General features: G+C 37.8%; 1 long non-coding RNA gene across 1 annotated transcript in view; it reads left to right on the forward strand.

The window, feature by feature from the left end:
- The first annotated feature begins 6,308 nt into the window (after positions 1 to 6,308).
- The window catches only part of LOC137167153 (uncharacterized), a 52,012-nt gene continuing 35,595 nt past the window's right edge, over positions 6,309 to 22,725 (forward strand). The window contains exon 1 of the long non-coding RNA XR_010924027.1: positions 6,309 to 6,495. This is a non-coding gene — a long non-coding RNA (uncharacterized lncRNA). The remainder of the gene's footprint in view (positions 6,496 to 22,725) is intronic.

A 22,725-nucleotide genomic window follows, 5' to 3' on the forward strand; every position in this document is an offset into this window, starting at 1 on the left:
TGGTGATGAAAATACTAATCCTACAATTTACTCTTCCTGTGTAATTTAATCTATTAATTGGCACTGGCTATCCATCAAAGAAGTTACGTGATGGACCCATTTGTGTCCATACAGTAGTAACCTCACAAACAAATGTTAATAACATAACAGTATTCTCTGAGACTAAACGGGCATGCACAAAAGTGTTTTGGTTTTTTTTACTATTAAAAACTAAGCTATACTGAACTGAGAGGATTTATATTAACTCCACGGATTTTGGAATCCCATAGTGAATCAATGCCACTGTGCATTCCTAGACCACCTGACCAGAGTCTACTGTAATGGTCAAAGTGTGTGTGTGTGTGTGTGTGTGTGTGTGTGTGTGTGTGTGTGTGTAAAATGTAATCCAATGCACATATATGTCAAATATTTAGATGAAGGGGGGAGGTTTTTCTGAAAACAAAATGTGAACTTTCCCCACTGACTTTTATTCATAATCGTCCTCCTAACAGATATTTTCACTGAATGAATGTTTTCCTTTTTTGTGGGATTTCTACTAACTATTTGAACTTTCTTCTGTCTCTCTTTCCTATTACCATGTGTGCATTACATGTTATGTCTGTAAAGAGTACATGGAATATTTCCATTTATGGATTTTTTTTCATTTCAAACGCTTAAGAAATGCTTTCAAAAGTGCTTTTAGAGATTAAATTAGTGCATGTACATGTTTATTTCTCATAGGTGAGCCTGCTGTCCACTTTTCACTCAAAAAGCTAATCAATTCATCACAAAATCATGCTGAAATGGCAGAGCAAAGTAATCACTGATATCTAGAAAGCTATTTGCTGTCACAGTGCATGAAAAGTTGACATTTTTGGCTCACTACTGCCTCACTGTGCATGACATCTGAAATTTCTTAATACAGTGTGATTAAATGATTGAGTTTATCAAAAAGAAGGTTAAGGGATGACTTGATCACAGTCTAGAAGTACCTACAAAGGCAAATTTCTGATAGCTGAGGTCTCTTTAATCTAGCAGACAAATGCATAACAAGATCCAATGGCTGGACATTGACATTAGATAAATTCAGTCTGGAAATAAGGTCCACATTTTTAATTGAGGATAATTTACTGGAAAAATTTACCACGAGAAGTGGTGGGTTGCCCAGAACTTGAAGTCTAAATCAATATTGGCTGTCTGTGTAAAAGATACGCTCCAGTTCATCCAAAAATTATTTAATACAGCAATTACTGGGTGAGATTCTATGGTCTGTGTTATGGTGGAGGTCAGAGTAGATGATCACAATGGTCTTTTCTGGCCTTAAAAATCTTTGAATCTATTAACTAATATTTATATCACTCATCTCTATTATCCTATATTAGGCCAGAGCATGTATACAGTTATTGTAGCTTCTTCTCAGTTGCTTCTTTAGACAGATAGAGGTGCTCTATATGGGTTTTGTAGGGGGAGATGGAGAAGTTGGGTTCTGATGGCTGGAGTTTTCCTCATGCTGATTCTGTGTGTATTTAGGCATGGATAATTACACAGAGTAGAAAAGATATATACACTTCTATGCAGAGGAATTAAGCATTGGTATCTATCCACATTTGTAGCAGAGGAACTATCTCTGTGTGAGCTGAAAATTTAGAACATCACACTGTTCAGAGGCTATTAATAATATGTCCAGTCCAAAAGAGAACAGTGAATTCATGGATAGATAGGGTAAGAAGGATATATAACTAAGAGGCCTCCTGCTACTTCTCCCATTGGCAGTTAGCTGTCAGACACTGTCATTTTTATAAATGTCACTTGACATCAGATAAAAGAACAGAAGAAAATATAAAAACATAAAGTGGTTTGCTAGGTACTGGAAATAGGGTGTGTGAATTACTTGCCCATTTAAAGCTAAAACATTCTGTCTCCCATCATGGTAGGCCAGCATGGCTGGGCATAGTACAAGGGGATTCAAATAGGATGTGGGGTAAAGCAATCTTCTCACCAACTCGTGGTGTTCTCTGGCCTCTGCAGTAGTTCCTGCTGCTGCTGCACCACTACTCTGAACATGGAATTCCTGTAATGGATCAAGCCAATGGCTTCACCTGGCCCCAGGACTCATGGAGGCTTCTCTAAAGAGTCTGAGCTAGAAGCTGGGTGGTCCAGGCTGGGTAGTGGATTGGTCAGGCAAGGACTTTGAGGAACACACATTGTCCTTCCTACTGCCTCAAGGAGATTCCCCAGAGAAGATCAAACAGGCTCAGGCTCCATTATATTTTTCTGTATAATCTCTCCAGTGGGTCTTTAACTCCAAGGAAGCTGAGACATTGCTGGAGCCCAGACCTGGTGTGAAGACACAGGGCATGTTCATTGATGGCCTTGGTCAACCCCCCCCCTCCCCTCCATCTCTCCTAGATCCACACAGATCCTTGGTTAGCCACCAGGTTTGGGAGTGGGCCAGTCTGCCTTTTCTACAGGGGAGCAAAACCCACAGCCTCTTCCCGACCCCCCAACACACACACCATGATAATACAAAGCACTTCCATGAGTGGATGAGCACACATATTTCCTTCCTCTGAGTATCCTCAGGCTGGTTTGTTTGTTTGATGGTGGTGTTTTTCCTCTGTGGGAGGGATGGTCTGGGCCTAAGAAATGAAATGCTGTCAAAACCAGGAAATTATCAACACAATATTAACCTAGCCAACTGCCCATCCTTAAGTTTGTAGACCCAACTTAAAATTAAGCCTTAAAATTAGAGCTGAAAGAACCAGATCAGTCGCAATTAACCAAGAGGATCCTTTTTTCTATTTTCAAACCAGTATAAGCAGTCATTGCCTACATCTACACTAAACACCGCTTCTGACACCATGTAGTGTATGTGTAGCTACATCTGCAGTGAAAAGCAGGCTGCATCCACACTGTGGTGTGCAGCCACATGTGTCAGTGAAAGGCTCTGCAGAGGGAGGCAGCAGGGAAGGGCCAGAGCATGGATTGGTAATATCAATGGTGTGTGGACAGCTATCAACTTACAGCAGGGACATTGCTTCATGAAGTGTAAGTATATATATATATATTATATACCAGAATTTTGTAGTCCAGGAAAAACAAAACAGAAAACCCCAACCAGTTCACATGGTTCCATTTAAGGAAGTCTATTTCTGTGAATGAGATCTATTAAACTGTTATAAATAACTGCAAAACAAAATCAATTACAATTCACTTGGATGTATGTTGATCCTTTCTGAGATGATTTACACATAGAGTGCATTCTGAACACAAACACACCATCTGGAATGACTAACTACAAAACCCATAAAATCATCGATGTATTACATGCCTTACTGTCAGGCCTTTGCCAAAGAGATATCATCACATTCTAGAGCTTAGGCCATTTCAATTCTCCTATACTGAACTTTTTTCTTTCTTTTTTTTTTTTAAAAGAGCTACTCCCTGCTGCCGGAGTCTTTCCTCATTGCTGGAGCCTTTCTCTGGCAGTGAGGAAAGGCTCCAGCAGCAGGGAGCTGGCAGAGTTTTCCTTCCAATGGAGAGCGGCCTTAGCAACAGAAAGCTGCCAAAGCTGTTCCCCACTGCCAAAGTCTTTATCTGCAGCAGAGAAGGACTCCACCAGCAAGAAGCTGGTGGACTCTTTCCCTGTGGGGGGGGGAAGACTCCAGCAGCAGGGAGCTGACAGATCCTTTCTCCACTACTGGAGTCTTTTCCTGCAGAGGGGAAAGGCTCCAGTAGCTGTAAAGCAGCAGGACACTAGACAGCTGAAAATAGTAGGCAAGCAGGAAGGCAGGTACATACCCATACTCTTCAGATGTGTCTGTAGTGTACTAATTTAAGCCATGCTTCATTGTCTACCCTCCTACTAAAACCTGCGCAAGGGGAACTACCTGAGTACATAACCTACATGCAGCTGAGGGAAGCATGCAGGGTAGACATAAGCCATCGTTTTTGTGGTTCAAGACTTAGTTGGATAATCCCTCTCCCTATCTTTCATTGGCTGAATCTTAGCTTGCTGTTGACACTGACTGTTCTCAGAAGCTCCTCTTATAATGTTGAGATGTTTCAAAATACATACAACACCCAAATGTAAAGCACTACAGGCTTTTCTGTCCAGTCAAGGGCATCATAGTCAGAGAAGCCCCACAGCATGTCAAACTCAAACTAAGCTCCACCACATGCTATTACTAAAAGATAGGGAGCTGAATGGAAAGAATTAGCTGTGCTAAATTGTGTAATCAATGAATTACAGTGTTATCTGGACTGAGTGTAGTTTCAAGATAAACCACCAAAAAGACCTCCTTGCTTTGAAAAGTTAAGTTCAACTTTCTAAATAAGATTAATGCACATGGTCTATCCAAATTATTCCTGTCTCAGTCAGGTGCCCATTCTTTCCCATGTAAAAGAAACAATATTGGTACTGGCAGGTATACAAACGCACTCTCACACGGGCAGGCAGTAGGTTTAGTTTGAATTTTTAATCCAAATTAGGATCTGCATTAATTGCAAATAGTTACACTTTCTTATTTTGGTTTCCTAATCAAGATTAATGGTGGTGGCTCACAGATTTGATACCAAGACAGTAGCATTAATGCAGATCATATTTCTGTGCAAATTTCTCCATGTAATTCCAAATGCTATTTTTAAGGAGGGAAGAAGTGGGGGGGGGGGGGGGGGAAGGGGATGCCGTAATGACTGGTAATATCAACTGTACATGTATGGTTATCAAGCTTACAACAGGGACATTGTTTCATGAAGCATATATATGCCAAAATCCTGTAGCTGTCCTAAAAAAAAAAAAAAAAAAATCCACCAACCAATTCACATGGTTTCATTTAAGGAAATTCTATTTCTGTGAGTGAGTGTCTATTAAACTGTTATAAATAACTGCAAAAAAATCAATTAGAATGCACTTGGATATATGCTGATCCTTTCTGAGATGATTTACACATAGAGCGCATTCTGAGCACAACACACCATCTGGAATTATTAACCATGAAACCCATAAGATTATCAATGTGTTACATGTCTTACTGTCAGACCTTCACAGAATAAGTATCTTCATATCCTAATGCTCTGTGTTTAGGTCACTTCAGTTCTCCTGTACTGAACACGTTTTTCATTTTTTTTAAAAAAGCCACTTTTAATTGTGTTGTGTATGCAGTTAAAAAGAATTCCTCTGAGGGTGATGAACAAAAAAGGAAAGAAATAAAAACAAAGCTGCTGTTGCATTTTTCCTCCCACAGCTGCTTTGTCAGTTTTAGACAACTGGAGAAATTATATGGCAGATTTTGTTCCACACTTGGTAATATGTGTCATGCTTGAAAATATACACTATTTGGGGTAAAATGATTACCTGGTTCCCATGGGTTCCTTTTTATTTTTTTAACAATCACATGAACACAAAAGATGTTTTTATATTCCAAGACATACATGTTCCTTATATAAACAGAAGTGGAAAATTTAGCTCAGGCTGTTAATAGAAATAGAATTTAATTTACCTAAGAGTTCTATTTATGAACAGCATTATTTATACAGCTGTGAATTATATTAAAGCGCCATAATGATTATAAAAACAAAATTACAGAATAACCCAACTGAGCTAATTGTTGTTTGAACAGCAAGTCTCAGCTATTTCTTGCTTTTGCACTGAGTTCCTTTTTAGAAAACTAGTACTGATAATATATAGTTGTTTTTATATTGCTGCTTTTCAAAAGTGACTACTAATTGGCTTGTGATGTGTTGAAATTAAATCTTGTAAAAATCTGGGTTTTATTTGTTTGTTAATACATTCTCTGTTAGGACACTCGAAAATGCAGGATCCAAGATCCAGACAATGTATCTGTTTTCATAGTATTAAAAATTGTATTAGAAAAAGTATATGTTTCTGATTTCATCATTACCTGCCTGTGGTACTAATACTTCCAAATAAACCCTAGATCTAAATAAAAAAGCATTAATATTAAGTGACGAAACAAAAAAAATTACTCATCATGAAAAAATGTTCTTCTTAATTTTTTTATTTTTCATGATGATATTACAAGTCTTATTCACTGCTTACATCAAAACAGAGACCTTTTACCCAAAAGAAGTCCAGCATGCTTTGTCAGCCAATTCAGCTAATTCAATTCAGTTGGCTGGCCAGAAAACTAAGATCCTTACTCCTGGATGAGGACTTTGCCATTCCTTCATTATTTATTTCAGTGTTAGACTAATGCAATTCACTCAAGCTGGGATTGATGAGCTGGCCACCTGAAAGCCTCAGATCACAAAGTACATGACAAGGTTCTTACTGGCCAACAAAGATAGGCATGAGAATTGCAAATGTGCTCTACAAACTCATCTGGCTACCTATACATTTCCAGTTTTGTAGTACAAGGAGTTTTAGGTGGTGATGATAGAATGGTGAATATGTGGGGGTGCTGCAGCACTCTGGATGAAAAGCTCAAAAAAAGACATCATTTGGAAGCAGCTGCAGTTAGAGTTGGTTGGAGAGTGGATGTCATAAGGAACGAGGTATGTTGCAACAATTCTCTCACTGCTCTAGCTTGGTCTGTTGTTACTTTATTTCTGCATTGGTTTTTTGATCCATTTAAGGTAGTTGGCCAAGATTTTCAAAACTGAGTTCCCATTGAAATCAATGGTAGCAGCTGGATATATACCTTTTTTAAAAAAAAATTAGGCCACTTAGTTAGATGTGTAAAGCACAAAGGATTCTTTCTCCAAGAATCAGACAGCACAGACAATACTGAAGAGGTTTATTCACGATACCAGGAAATCTGATAAATCAGCTTCAACTTCATGGTGTTACAGTGGTCAATTATATACTCTTTCTTATTGATTACATAGTACGTTTTAAATTCTTTATCTATTCATTTACAAATACAGACATTGTCCCATCTGGAGAGAACAACAGTGATAATGGTTGTTACATACATGCAGAGACACTTTAATCACTCTACTTACATCAAGGATGCTAGGGCTACACTTGGGGTCGGGGTACGGTAGAGGAAGAAGGGGAGGGGGTCCTTACGGTGGCAGATGAGACAGAAATTCTAAAAGCAAATGTGCTGTTCTCATTGGAATTAGAATCACTAAGAGGACATCTGGTTTCTGAGCCATCGGATGCTTTCACTAGTCATTGTCTTTGAGGATCAGGTATGCTCGTTAGCCATTTAAATGAGTTTCAACCTACAACTTGTTAGCTGAAAACAATCTCAAGACTTACAGTTGCCTAAATGTGAATTTAACAGCCCAACTCTAAGCACCCAATTTTGAAAATCTTGTCCAGGTATTTAAATTGAAAGACATGAATAGTTGATTCAATTTTGGAATACATACAGTAATGAGAAAATAATTGGTGGGATACCTTTCGTTAGGATGTTTTTGAGAGCAAGACACTCAGTGAAGCAGCATCAAAAAAAAGAAAAGAAAAAAGGACTCTGGTTAAAAGAAAGAAGAAGAAGAAGAAAGTAAACAGAATGGTAAAAATAGTCATGTATGGAAAAGTTAATAGTTTCCACTGATAAAATTGAGACTTTGAAGTTTAAGTACAAAGGCTGCAGCAGTATGTTTACACCAATGCACTGAAGGCAGTCACAAGAAATGATCCATTTTCCTAACTCTCTTCAGAAAAGAGACATTTGCTGTCATGAAAGACTTATGTTTCCCTTAAGGACCAGGTGCCATGAACTATGCAGACTTGATTGAAATGCAAACAAACTTCCTAGTTGAGAGATCTAAGTTTCATTTAAGACAACAAAAAGGATAAATCATATGTGATTTTTCTGTCTAGTTTTAAAAAGCTGCCCATGGCCTGTTGTTTTGGTAACCACTTTGTGAAAATTTTCTTTGGGATTACTTTGTTTGTGAACAAAAACCCGGTGTGACACACTGCACTTCCCCTCCCACCCTCTCCCCATGATCACCCTTATAGTGTAATTGTGTATTGTTTAATGCAAAGTATGTCATGTAAGATGTTTCGGGAATGTTCATGTAGTACTGAACATTACTGTTATAGTAATATGTTTGTTGTAATGTCATGTGTATGGCTATGAGGCTTCATTATGTGATGTGCCCAAAGATGTGTCTCTTGGCTTAAAACATATCCAAGCAAGACTCTCTGAACAGAAGGGCAGTTCACACCTCATTAAGGCTTGTATAGAACAACCCAGCTCAACATTCCAGGAACAAAGGACTGGCCTAGACATCAACAAAGGACCTCAGTGACTCAGGGCATGAAGGAAATCATACATGGACATTGTTTGTCACCTGACCCTGAAGGGGAGGGCGAAGCCCCAGAGAGGAGAAGGAAGGTTTTAAAAAGGGGAGACATTTTGTCTCTCTTGCTCTTCCACTTCCATCTACAAACACCACCAACTAACTGAAGTGCTGACCCAGAGAGAGAACCTGGCTGAAAAGGAATCCAGCAAGCCAGTAGTGAGAATCAGCTGAGTTTGTAAGGTTGCTGAAAGTGTTAAGCTTAGTTTAGAATGCATTTGGCTTTTGTTTATTTTGACTAAACCTGACTTGCTTTCCTCTGATTTATAATCATTTAAAATCTTTCTGTAGTTTAATACATTTGTTTATTTATTTGATCTAAAACAGTGCATTTCATTTAAGGTGTGTTAGAGACTCCATTTGAAGTGTCAAGGTTGATGTATATCAATTCTCTGATAAATTGATTAACATATGAGCTTACTTTGTTCAGTGGGCAGAACTGAACATTGTAAAACAGCAGTTCCTAGGGTTGCACCTGGGAATGGGGGATATTGGCTGGGGTCATACCATTGTATAATCCCATGAGTGGCTGGCTAGAGGCACGCACTCACTGAGTTGGGAGCAAATTACATGCTGCAGGTTGTGCCTGAGCTGCCCGGAAGTGGGATTTCTCACAACAAAGCCAGGTGCGACGGGCTCCAATAGTGAGGGATTGGGATGACAGTGATTCACCAGTCCAGATTGCACTCAGGGAACGTCACACCCAGAATAAAAGGCCTGAACTGAAGTCAGTTCTAGAAGTCCATTGAAGTCAGTGCTAGACTTTCCACTAAATTTAATGGGTTTTTAAACATAGGAATGAACATAGGAACTACCATGCAGGATCAGAACCAGGGTCCAAATAGTCCAGTATCCTGTCTCAGAAAGTGGTCCGTATCAGATGTTTTAAAGGAAACTGCAAGAACTGTACAATAGGCAAATGTGGCATAACCTGCCCCCCAGGCAGGTCACAGTCTAATTCATAATATTTAATAACTGGTCTTAAGCCCACTGCAGCATGAAGTTTTTATCACAGCCAATATTCTTTTTTTTTTTTTTTTTTGCATCAATTATTATGAGTCTGGCTATTTTTTTTATTCCCCATTAACATTCAGTCTTTCTTTGGCTCTTACTAAGTTCTTGGATGCAACAATATCAAGTTTCCCAGTTTAATTACCTGTGGAGTGAAACAGTATTTTCTTTTATCAGTTTTGCATTTGCCATCAACTTCAATAAATGCCCCCTTTATTCTTGTGTTATGAGACAGGGAGAACAAAAGTCCCTTACTTACCTTCTTTAAAGGCTTGTCTCCACAGTGTGGCAGTGCACTCTAGATGGGTGTAAACTGTAGAACGCTCTGAAGTGTGGCATTCTAACTGTCCTGTGGAAATTCTGATGACGTGCTCTAAAAGATTCCCAATGTGCATTGATGTAATCCAGACTGAAATTGTATGATGTTAACACACATTAGAAGACTTCTAGAGTGTGTCAGCAGGGTCTTTGTGGGCACTTAGAGTGCAACCCTTTAGAGCACTCTACAATTTACATCCACTGGTGTCCACTGCCACACCATGTAGACAAGTCCTTAGATGAAGTGCAGGAGCTGTGGGAAGAGAGGATATGCACATCATGCCTCTTATCAACCACACTGAAGAAAGGAATTCAATGAAAGAAATCACCCTCACTTAAGCATTGCACCAGGCATGCAGTATATGCAGTATATATCACAAAAACAGTCCTTGCCCATAAAGAGATGGCTTGTGATTTGTACCATTACTCAGTTCTGTTTGAAGTGAAAGATAAACAGGGCTCCGATATCCTCTACTACAGGGTATAATACACAGTTAAGTTTTAGCTATAATCTCATTGTGTCCTCTCTTTTCCTAGTGGAACTTACCTATTTTTATATTTATACCCTACTTTCTTCTTCTCATCTTCCCTATCTCATTGAGTTTCTTGTTCCCTGTTTCTATCCTAATTGTCCACTTGCGGGTTGTTCTTAGAGAGATATATTCTTTAGGCTTGTAAGTGACTGCTATAGTTAAGGTTCTATAACAGTTCTCAGCCTGGATTTCTGTCACTCATGAAACTTCTAAATTTTGGGCTGAAATTTTCCATTATTTGTCTTTGCCTACTGATGATATCTTTGTGTGCCTCAGTAAAAACTGTTCAGCCATTTTTAAGTCTGAGGACGATAGGGAAAATACATTTTTCCAATTGTTAAAACAAGAATGTAACCTTTTTGGAATAGCCCTATGACTAAAACAACAGAGATTTCAAAGATGAGATGACCTTTGACCAGGCAGAGGGATACAAAAATATACTCTATGTGTTTTTAAAACTCCTTTAAATGTTCCTAGCTTTCCTATGCCATGTTTGCATCAACAGAATACATGATGGTGTTGGTGCGGTAGAGATATTTTATTTTATGTGCTTTGACACTCATGAGAAAAACAACCATTCCAAACTCATGAGATAAAATCTTTATATCACATCAGCAACATCATGAATGTTATATTTATAGATAGATCTGGATAGATGTACTTAGAGAGAGAGAGAGAGAATCAGTTGATAGGGAATTTGATATAAACTATAGGCTGCATAGATAGCAAACTATAGTTAAAATTGTCTCTTCTTTATAAGACCCTGTTTTCAGTTGCTTATAACTTTACCAAACTTAAACTATTTGAGCTGAAAATTTTTCATGTTGGTGTTTGCCTCTGGCTGATTTTTAAACAGAGAGTTTCAGCTAAAATGGTATAGCTGTTTCCAAGAACAAGGTTGGAGGAAAATACATAGTTTTTTACATGCTAAAAAATTCTTACAGCTGTTTCATTGAGCAGTATTCATTTTAGCACCTTCAAGCTTTAGAGGAAGGATCTGAAATTTGGCAGGGGTGGGGATCACCCTGTTGTCAGGAATATTAGTGTCTTTTGCTGTTCCTATGAAAACACACCCAAATTTGACTAAGTTATAAGCCTCTGAAAATCTGCAGACTTGTTAGAGTTTGGCACAGGCTACCTTAATTCAGGCATTACCTAGCTCCAGAGTGCTTGATTTTGAAACCTTAATGTTTTGGGATGTAATGAGAAAGAGAAAGAGAGTGAATAACTTGACCCACCATTGAAATGCAACAACTTCTGGGGTGAACTTGAATTTAACCTTTGTATCATGTTTGCCAGCTGCATTCTACAGCTATTCATCATCTTTACAGTTCAAGTGAACCTTAATTCCTTTGTTTTAACACTCTAAAATGTGAAGTAGAACTGCTGGTCACACTATTCCCTCTGTTTATCCAGAGGTCAGAGGAAATACTCACATTTTCAAGTCTTGTTAACATGCCTAAAAGGTATGACAATCTCTGCTCTAGTTCAATGGGGTATTGGATTCTCATTCTCTCCCAATATTCTATTCTCTCTTCCAAAATTTGCTTAATATTTTTTCTTATGTCTTCTGTCCTTGGGGCTCCATTATTTCCCTTGCCCTCTCCCCCCATTTTTTCCCAGTCTCCCCAAGTGCCATCAGTTCAACCTCTGCCTAGTCTATTCTCAGCAACTCATAGAGCCAACAATTCATCCATCCTCTCATTTGATCCATCTTCTGCTTCCCCCTGTTCAACACACACAAATGTCAATGAATTCTCTGCCAGCAATCCATCCTGTGCCTTCTCCCTGGTTTACCAATCAATTTTCTGGTCCCTGAACATTTCTTTGCCTCAATCAATCTCCTGTATCTCAGGCCCCTAAATAAATTGTCTTCACAAACCCCCTAATCGATTCTCCAGTCCATCATCTGTTCAGCCTCCCATGCATCCTCCATCTCAGTCAGCCTCATTAGTCCATTCTCTCCTCTACTAGATAAACATTCAAATAATTATTATTACTAATAAAAAAGTCAAATAACATTTGGCAAAATTCTCCAGACTTTTGAATAAAACCCACTGTATTCAAGCTATAGAAAATGCAGTGCAACACAACATAGTATTTTAAATTCATTTGGCAGTTATCAAGGGAATGGATTACATACCCTGGGACTATATAAATAAAGAAGGCATTCAATAAATTCTCAGATACTTTGACATGTGGGCATTACATCATCTGGCTTCAGGTATATGCAGACGGGGACTTGTGGGTCCTGCAGTCCTGGGAGTCACTTGATGCTCTCAGGGCCAATAAAACAAGAGGTATCTTATTCCAATGGACAGTGACAATAAGTCACTTGCTGTCTGTAATAGTTCTCAGGGTACCCAGGACTGTGAATCACCCTGTTACTTCCTGCTTTTAGTGAGAGGAATTTGGCCGCTGGTGGCTGAGGTGATTTGGCCTGTGTTGTGAGTTACCTTACACCGCTATGCTGTCAGTCACTCTAATACTCTCCTCTGGCTAAGCCAGCCTTTTCTTTGCCTGACAGGTTAACAAGAAGTGAACCCCAGTCTCCGAGTCCTTTTGAGGTGTTTCCCTGTGATATTCAGCCCATGACTATATACAGAGATCCCAGATCCTCTGCTTCTATAGTTGTAGTGCACCCCCGTTTACCAGTTTTACCTTAATTCACCAGTCCTGTGTAACACACAGCAGTTATATTAAAACAGAAGGTTTATTCAGGAAAGATTAGAGGTTCCACTAGAAACAAAGGAGAGTGATGGAAACAGATTGTTACAATACAAAAGAAAATCATAAAAGCAAACTAGGGCCTACACTTATTAATAGTTACATTACCTATCTAATTTATTATGTTTTCCCCCAAAAGTTCAGTCTGTTGCAGACTGGCTTTCCAGAAACCAAGCTCCAAACCTTCATGAAACACCCCTGCTCAGCAAGATGTCTCCTCAGCGAATGGATGCAGAGTGTTTTCACCCTGTGATATACTGAGTCACTCCTTTGTCTTTATTCACAGCCAGGGCAATCCCCTCACTGTCATATCATTCCTTTTTACCTCCAAGTGGTTTCAATGTTTACAGTTTATCCTTGATAGTTTTCCATTGACTTTTCTGGGTTGTTACAATGGTTGACAATTGAGCAATACATTACATAATTAGCTAGTCAGGGAAGAATGACAGCTCCTTCCTGTTTGAATGGGTCATCAGCAAGGCACATGATTCCCTGATGACTCACTTTCACTCCAAGACCATAAGGCATAGTTTTCAATATAGTTACATTATTCCTCAGATATAATTCATACACACATTTTGCAATGATTGAGTATCGATCAGTTACAAGCTTTCAGTAGAGACCTCATGTGCTACCGTTCATGAACAAATACCCTGAAAGTTATGAACTTGGTGTAGTGAGTTTGTTTGGTCTGAGACAGGACTTGCTTGTAAAGAACAGTGAACCCTTTGGCACCAGTAGACCTCTGTGTCACATTGTGATCATTTTGGTTTTTTGGCTAAAAAATGATCATCCATTTCGCAGCATTGTTAATCAATTTATGATCTTCTGTCAGTGACCTGAAAAGAAGTCTGACTAACAGCAATATCTTTTCAAGAGGTCCGTCCTCAAAAGAAATGTGGAAGATTTGATCATTTGGGCACCTGTAAAAGATATAGTAAAAATACCTCTCCATGAAGGCAAAGGTCACCATTAAATTCTATAGGGCTTTTTCTTGCAACCAGTGGCCATTACTATAGTGTATGCAGTACATTACTGCATTACTACAATGTATACAGTACCTTTGCTTCTATATACTGAGTTTAGGGAATAGCTAAGGTAGCAGTTCTCAGTCTGTGGTTTAATAACCACTGAAGGCCCAGAAAGCTGGCTGGTCACATGTGGATGGCTCTTCTCCCTACTTTCAGCTGTCAAATCTTATTAAAAGACTGTTAAAAACACATTCCTAATATTACTTTCCATATAAGCAATTGTTGTGGTCCCCACGCAGATGATCTCAGGTAGGATAGGAGGTGGTCTGCACAACAGTGAATAGAAGGAGAGGTGGTCTATGGCACAACCTCTATTAAGTTATGCCTTTAACTTTAAGTTTGAGAACCCTCAACCTAGGGAATTCTGCAAATACTAGGTAATGACGTCTAGTTATAAAGATGAATGAAACATTTTTCAGGGCAACCAAAGTATCCACTTTCTCTTTTTGAAGTATATACCCATTTTCTTGCAGCAATGTGGCATTTAAATCAATGGCGGTATGACCATTTATACCAGCTGAGGATCTGCCCTATGTGCTCAGTTGCAATAGCTAATTTTTTTTAAAAAACCTCTTCATTAAGTTAAAATGAAATGTTAACATGTTACATCATACGATACTAATTAAAGATCTGGCTAATATTCAAAGAATCTGGCTAAGGATTCTAGCTTCTTGCTGGGGAACCCTCCTCCTCTGAGTGCACTACATTGAAAAATACCTGTCAACTTGTTGGTGCTTCTCTTGTGTATGTACTTGGTGTGAAAGCGTTTTCATTACAAGGACAGTCTATATTTTGCCATTTGTTTAGATTATCTTTTTGCAAAGAATACACAGACATCATGACAGAAGTTCTTTTTTCAGTGCATTAAGATCTACAGATGTGTATATATACAAATTTATATAATGAGATTCCATTTACAAACAGTTAATCAGGAATCAGGGAGCTGTAAACTAGCAGAAGGACTAGGGTGCAACATCAACTTGAAAATATCATTTTTTTAAATAGTCAAGAATATTTTGTTTTCTTTGTATATTTGAAAAATCAAATCCCCCTTGAAGTTATTTTTCCCAGTGAAGCCCTTAGTGACTTCTGTATCATCTGCAGTTCTAAACAGAGCCAGTAAGTCAATCAAAGACACAAAAGAAAAAAGAGTGATTTTTTTTAAAGTATACTTAAAACAATTGACCTTGACAAAATTATATTCACTAGACTACACATTGTTGTGTATGCTTCTCGTAGATGCTAGCACTTTTTAAAGAACAACTTATACAAGTATTTACAAAATAACGATAGGATGCCAATCATTCTGAGTGTTATTTGCTGTAGGAGCCCCCGGACAAAAGTAAAGGTCAATTTTGGCACATCATTTGGAAGCCATACAAGTTTTACATTCAATTTTGGTTCTGAAGTTATTAATTACCATTCATTTTAAAGCATAAAAGTTCACTGTATTCATTTCCAGAAGTTGGAAATTTATTCAAATCAAGCTTACAACTGTTCTATATACTTTCACACATTATACATATACAGCAAAAGTTGAATTCACTGAAGCTACCAGATTTTCATTCTGGTGGATAGATTTGTCATGCTGACCCAAAACCCATTTCTCACTCACCATTCAACCCTAGAATATCATGGCACTATATATAAGGCACCTGAAGCCATTTTGTGTCTTCTTTTCTCCACCAATTTCCACTGTGCACAAATATACATTTCTAACTTTCACTCTTGAGGTGGCTATTGCAATCTTTGCATGAACCCACCTCTGATCCAGACAGCCTGGTAAAGAATGCCCTCCTGAAAGGACATTGCTGGTATTATGTATTTCTCCCATTTCACTGAGTATCTATATAAACATGTTTCTTTCATCAGAAGGAAGCCCACCAGTATGATTTCATCTTGATTACTTGTTGTGTTGTAGTAGTATGTGTACATACAGCAGAATCTGATTCTGTCGTAAGAGCAGAATCAAGCACTTCATGTAATGAATGTTTCCTGCCATCAGTAGTTCTAAATTAAATACACAAAATGTCAGTTGGATTACACTACTCAGAATCTAAGATCAATGATTAGTTGCAGCACAACTCAAGGTCTCTGTCTTATCTTACCAAAATTATTCCCACATGTGTACCATCTTCCGCACTTGTAGTAATACTCCTCTGCTTCCCAACTTGCTCTTTTTTAACTCATCCAAAATGCTGCTGTCAAAACCCTCTTGCCACTTCTCTTGCCACTGACTGAATTAATTCCTCTTTTAAAGCCATTCCCTGGTTTCCATTAGCCTTTTGCATGAAAGTTCTAGTTCCTTGTCCTCACTTTCAAGGCCTATAGAAACTCTGCTTCTTTCCATTTCAGCTCTTATCGCCTCCTACAATTCTTTAAGAAGACTGTACATTTTCCAAGCTACCTGGCTTAATGCCTCTTTTATTTCCTTCTCCCATCCTATTCTCCAGACCTTTTTCCATTCAGACCCTATGCTTGGAAGTTGAAATTCCCTCCGGCTCCTTGTTCATTCAGACATCTCCGACTCTTTAATTCTACTTCTTCCTGTAATTTCCTTTGGGTGGGGAAAGTACCTTCTACATTCTCTCTGGCATTGTCCACACCAATGGCAATTAATAAAGTAGGTGTGTATAGCATTTGATGTTTATTGTATATAGATATGCCCTTGGAGCTAAAAGCTATATATTCAGCTGCTATGACCATTTCACTGAATCCAATGGGCTCCACACCAAGTATTATAACTCTGGGGAAGTCTACAGGGAAGTGCTTTAAGAATTCAGACCAATAGTCAGTATAACACTAGAAACTGATTTACCCATTGGGAATACTGAACTTCATTGCTATGGTGATTAAAGCTTAATTTACATTTTTAAAAGCATTAAAAAGTCCTATTTTAAGAACATTTTAAAGTGTGACTTCAAGTTGATTGTCCTGCTCTGCTAGGTTTACTTTAGTAGGAATGACATTTTTCTGCTGTGTTGCAAGTGATTAGGTAGACAAAGAAATCATTAAAATGCTTTTTTGCTGTGATAAAATTGATTGAGCAAGTACAGAGGTTCCAAGTCTCCCCAATTAAGCTCTGAAATTGTTTTTCATTGTTTTTGGAACCAAGGGGAATTCCTTTTGAAATGAACAAATATTTCACGTGGTTAAGTATTCATAAAATGAGCAAGAGGAAGAAAGTACAGTATCCAATATCTGGATGAAAAATATAGAATGAAAAGGGATAAATAAATAAATAAGAGACATTGGTTTTCTTTGGTTTTGGCAGCCTGGATGAATATTCACCTGTTGTTCTTACTTTTCTAATTGGTCTTCATATGATTTACTCAGCTGGGCCAAGTTTCAAAGTTAATATGGTTAGTATTAGTCAAATTAGTGTTTATTTTATTAGTAGGCAATTGAATAAAAGAACTCATGCATATTCTTTCACATAAGAGATGTTCAAGGATGGAGATGATTTCCTGAAGTAAAAACATATACAAAAAAGAAATCTAACACAGCCTTTTGGAATATATTTGCCACAAAAAAAAAAATCCTGCTCCCACTAAAGACAATGGGAATTTACACATTGATTTCAAAGGGATAAAGATTGAGATGTAACTGATCTTGCTTAAACCCAAGTAAGCACTATGGGAGATTTTTCTAGGCAAGTCAAACTAAACTATCTTTTTCCAATCAGACAGGTTAAAATTAAAATGTCAGCAAAAAAACAACATTTCTGCAGGGAGCTGTAAGTGAAAAAGAGTTTTACATTTTGAATGAGAATTCTGTACATTTTCCATTAGCTTTTTATTTATGAAGTAATAAAAATTTAATAAATGCATTTAGCCATATTTTCTCCTGTGTTCTTGCATATGCAGGAAAATCTGCAATTAGTATGGGATACCAAACAGCCGTTTTTAATCGTTCAATTCTCAAGTGGAGGAGTATTATATGCAGTATAAGAAGAAGATATATTATTGCCACAGTGCATGCATACATTACCTTGCTATATAACTAATTATGTTTACTGTTAAAGTTAAAGGCTGCCATAGCCCATGTAAAAATAACAAATTGTTATTATTCAAATTGTTGGAACAAGGATCTAGAAAATCTCATATTCCTGGTAAGAATGTTCCCGATGCCATCTTGGAAAGACCAGTATAACTCAGCGTTATGTTTTCTGATCCCTTTTTAATAATCAGTGCTCCATATACCCTCTGTCAGTTTCTCCTTAGAACCATATACATTGACCACAATGCTCACATTTTATTATTTTTACCTTTGCTGAAATTGATATGAGCCAAGACTTGTGATTTCTATGAATAACTGAGATGGAAAAATCTATCAAGATACAAAGGGTGATGCACTTTTCTTCACCCCCCTGAAGAGGTTGCACTGTGGGGCAGCTAAAAAAAAAAGGACCAATCCCACCTCTAGTAATTATTTCCTATGCAAACAGTTGGTCTGAACGGATTACGTGTCTCACAGTACAGAATATAGTATGTTCTGCATCCCAGTGATTTCACTCTGCAAAGAGTTCCAAGATGCTACACATATGCATACTGTGAAGACACAACAGTTTTTATTCTCCAGACTCTCTTAACATAAAACTTATTTTTCACAACAATTTTTGTTTTTATTTAATTGGTACTTTCTTCTCTTCCTTTCCCATATTGGTCCCCATTAGCTTGTCTGGCTAGAGACTGGTAGGAAGAGACAGCTGTAAGAGGTTAACCCTGAAACTCAAAGAGCAGGTGGTTGGGACTAAGGGACTTATTCTTGGGGGTTCAAATAGTGGAGCATGGTGGGAAAAGGGAAGCAAATATTAGCAGCTGTGTCTCACACTAAAAAAAAAAAAAATCCTGTTAGGCGTTTGTGCCATAACACCTGTTGAAGGCTGGCAGACTGATGTCTGCTGTGCTCTCTTTATTATTTATTATACAGAAGAAAAACTAACTGCTGATAGAAAAGAGAAATAAAGAACATGTGTCTCCAGAGAGCAAACCTCTGACTATTAAAACTATGTTTTCTTTACATTCTGATTTTTCTTTAAAGACCTGCTTCATCTCCTCTTAAATGACTGTTACTCAGTTTATTATGGCAAGATTTAACACATCAGATCATCCTAAGGACTCCCGTGCTTTGATGTGTGTTTTGAATTATAGCAGATAAAATGATCATTTAAAAAGGAAAGAAAAATATAAAAATATTTTCTCTGTTAGCTATCCTTTTAGCCCCATGTAAAGGCATATGATATGAGCAAGGCTGATGCTGCTAATGAGTTTGGATTATCATGAATGTTTGGATTTCATATGAGTTGTGGTGAGCTTTGGGTCACCTCATAATTTCTGTCCAGTTCCTCTATCCCTTATTTAACAGCTTTTATGGAATTTGATAGTGATTGAATACTGGAATTTGAAGGATTTGAATTGACCAACAGATCGAACTGGCATTGGTGCAGGTGCATGAGGTGCAGAAATTTCTTAAAGACGATCAGGAGACTAATCAAGCTGTGATAACCAAATAAGTGGTTATTTTTCATATTTGTGGGAGCTTTCTAAGATCAAGAGTTAATTGAGTTGTTATCCCTTCATTTTTGCATTTCAGGAATGACCCTCATAGTTTTGAAATGGTAATGAGACAGATTCCAGAGACCATTTGGTAACCCCTCAATTAGAGCAGAGTACTACTGAGAAACAAGAGAAATTAAGCACAGCTATGAGAATTTACGGCTTACTCACCTTGGATAGTAACTTACTGTGTGATAGTCCCATTGAAATGATTGGGTCTACTCAAGGAGTAAGGACAGGAAGTTTATCAGAATCTGCCCATGGAAAATATGGTGGTGATGATGAGAGACAGTAATTCTATACGTCATCTTACATCTAAAACAGTAATTTTTCAGTTTAATACAAACATTTCACATGAAACACACCATTCAGCATTTTACAGTAGGATTATTCATTTCTCAGGACATGAAAGAAAACTTCTGTTTCTGCTGTTCTAGGTACTGTAAGCATTGAGCCAGCAAATATAGTACTTTTACTCATATATTTCAGTGAGCTCCATAATAAACTATATCTAAGATATTTGTTAGAGTGTCATGAATGTCTTGGATAGTAGATCAAATGATAAAATAATGAAATGTTTAATGGAAAGAGAGGGCTTCAGTTTTATTGTTATGTTTTTGATTACATGTCCATAGAATTCTCTTTTTTTGGTAAAGATTGATGGTGCAATATTAGAGATTAGCCTTTTTCCTGTTTATGAAGTGGCCCATAAACAAGCTATTAATATATTTCATACCACATAAAATTAATATATGCCATAAAGGCTACGTACAAATGTTAATGACAGTGAGCAGCATTATTACTGTGCAATTCATCATGAGAGTGTTACTACCACAATAGTATTCACTTTTTTCCTTTGCCTCAGATTCAGAAGACAGCACTGCTCAGAGAAAGAAGCCAAAAGATAACAGATATCATTCTAAAACAAAAAATAAGATCTATTATGTTAAAACCAAATCTGAGATTAAAAAGTTCCTTCGGTTTTGCTTTCCTGGGCACAATCCAGGATGTGATCTCTTCTTTCAGAGTTGATCCCAAAAGAGGATACTATGGTGCAATCTTATAATATCCAACATCCTCCACAAGCCCTACACTCAGCCTTATCCAGGCATGTGGATGGAACCAGAACAATAAAAGAGCTTCTTCTGTCTTAATAGTTGAAATCAATCATCTCATCTGTGGCTGTCACTTCTGTGTACATTTCATATATTCCCTAGGGATACCATGATATTCTATACCTAGCTTACCTCCGATCAGCAGAAATGGACTTCCTAATCAGACACATAAGGACACTGGAACTCTGAAACATGAAAGCAATAGGTTATTGGAAATAAAATCTCAGGATCACATTCTACTTTATTATTATTATCAATCTTACAATCTGAAAGTCACATTCAGAACATTATTTATTATACCTTTCTGTGGAGTTTAACAATATATGTGAAAGGTGAACTGAAAGGCTTTTAACCTGCCAGATCGTCAGTTCATGGTTCTTTTTCCACATAACTGTTAGGGAACATTATCAGAACAGAGGGTCCAAAACCACTAATATTTGCAAGAAAAGTGACCCATAGCTGACAATGTTGCCTCAGTTAGTGTTTGAAAATGGATTAGCTACTCCTGTAGACAAGACTAAACAGTTTCTCTCTCTCTCCCCCCCCTCCCCCCGCCCGATAAGGAAGTGTGGTGTGTTTTGGTCTATTTACATTAGGAAAATGTGCTGATTGATGTCAGCAACAAGTTCTTACTAGCTTCCTATAAACTGTTGTTTAAAAATTGTTTAACTGATAGTGTAAATGGAACAAAACCATTTACCACATAGACACCAAGTACCACTAGCCCTATTATGCTTTCTATATTGGTGTTGAAAATTGCCTTATCCTAACTTCTCTACTAACTAAGCTGATTTCAGCAGTGTTTGAGGCAATCTTGGGGTGAGAATGTGTTGCTAACACGGGTTGTCAGCAACTGGTCATTTCTGTAGAGTAGGCAGCGTCTTGGGGCTAAATTCAGATCTCAGTGAACTATCTGGGTCGCATTGGGCAGGAGGAAATAGAGCATAAACAGGCAAAGGCAGAAATGAGAGGAGCCATTGATTCATGTCCTTCCTCTGAGGAGGAGCCATTGAACTGCAGAAGCCTCCATTAATTGACTGCAGAGCCATACCGTGACAGGTATGGAATAAAGGCTACTTGTGTTAGTGAAAGACAGAGGATTTGGCCACATTTCAGAAGCTTGGGTCATAGTTCAGCAGCTATGAAAAAGCTTCATTTTGTGTGTGGAGGGGGGCATAAAACAGAATACAACAACATATACAGTAATAGAGCAACTCCAGCATGTGTACTGCTAGATAACTGGTGCAGTTCTTGGGAATTTGAAGGCACTCAGTCTTCAACCACAATGAACCCAAGGTATGTACAAATAGCTTACTAATGTATACCCTATGATATCTTATTTCTATTAGAGCATGGATTATTTAATTTATATTTTAAAACAACTTTTTAAAAGGACTGTTAGGGGAATGTTGTGCAATATATCCTTCCGCTGTGAAAAGTTGCTCTTAATAAGAGACTTAGAGAAGGTTCATAGTTTTATACTCTTTTCTCAACTACTATTATTATATTTACTGTTTTGTTGTTGTTTTCGCTAAAGCTTTTTCACCTTTTTAGAGAGTATTTATAGCCTTGACTGCCCTTCATATCTCTGAGAAACCTAGCTGCCCTTTTAGTAGAGGTTTATGGAATAAGAGCTGCTTTCAACTCATTTTATTTTATTAAATATAATTTGGAATATCAAACAAGCTTGCAGCATGGTTTTTACATTAGGAAGTGAGTTGGAAGTAGCTGAAAGGACCACAAAGTGCTGCTAAAAGGTCAGGTTGCACTTTGGGAGAGGAAGCAGTTTAAACTGTTGTCTTTTAACTTCAATCCCTCACTCTCTCCTCCCTCACCTTCCTCTTCACCTCTCATCCCATCTGGTGCCTTTGTCCTCTCTGTTAACATTTCCCCTCAGTCATTGAGCATACCCGCTATTTTTGTGTGTGTTTAACTGAGTTCCCAGGTGTGTATCATTAGGAGTTGATCCATGGGCCTGACCTCAAAAAGGACCAATCTAACAACTAGAATGCAGTTCTGAACAATCAATATTTTTAGGCATACTCTTCAATTCTACATGAATGGTAGCTGTGATTACTGTGGAACCATAACTTTGTATCTCCTGTCTGAAGTACATTTAAATTCCCAAATATTAAGATGTATTAATGTACTGAGTTGTAAACATTTTTAAAGC

The sequence above is a fragment of the Emydura macquarii genome, unplaced genomic scaffold (genome assembly GCF_026122565.2).
Source record: "Emydura macquarii macquarii isolate MOO-44397 ecotype Brisbane River unplaced genomic scaffold, CSIRO-AGI_Emac_v2 contig_2897, whole genome shotgun sequence".
Lineage (NCBI taxonomy): Eukaryota > Metazoa > Chordata > Testudines > Chelidae > Emydura > Emydura macquarii.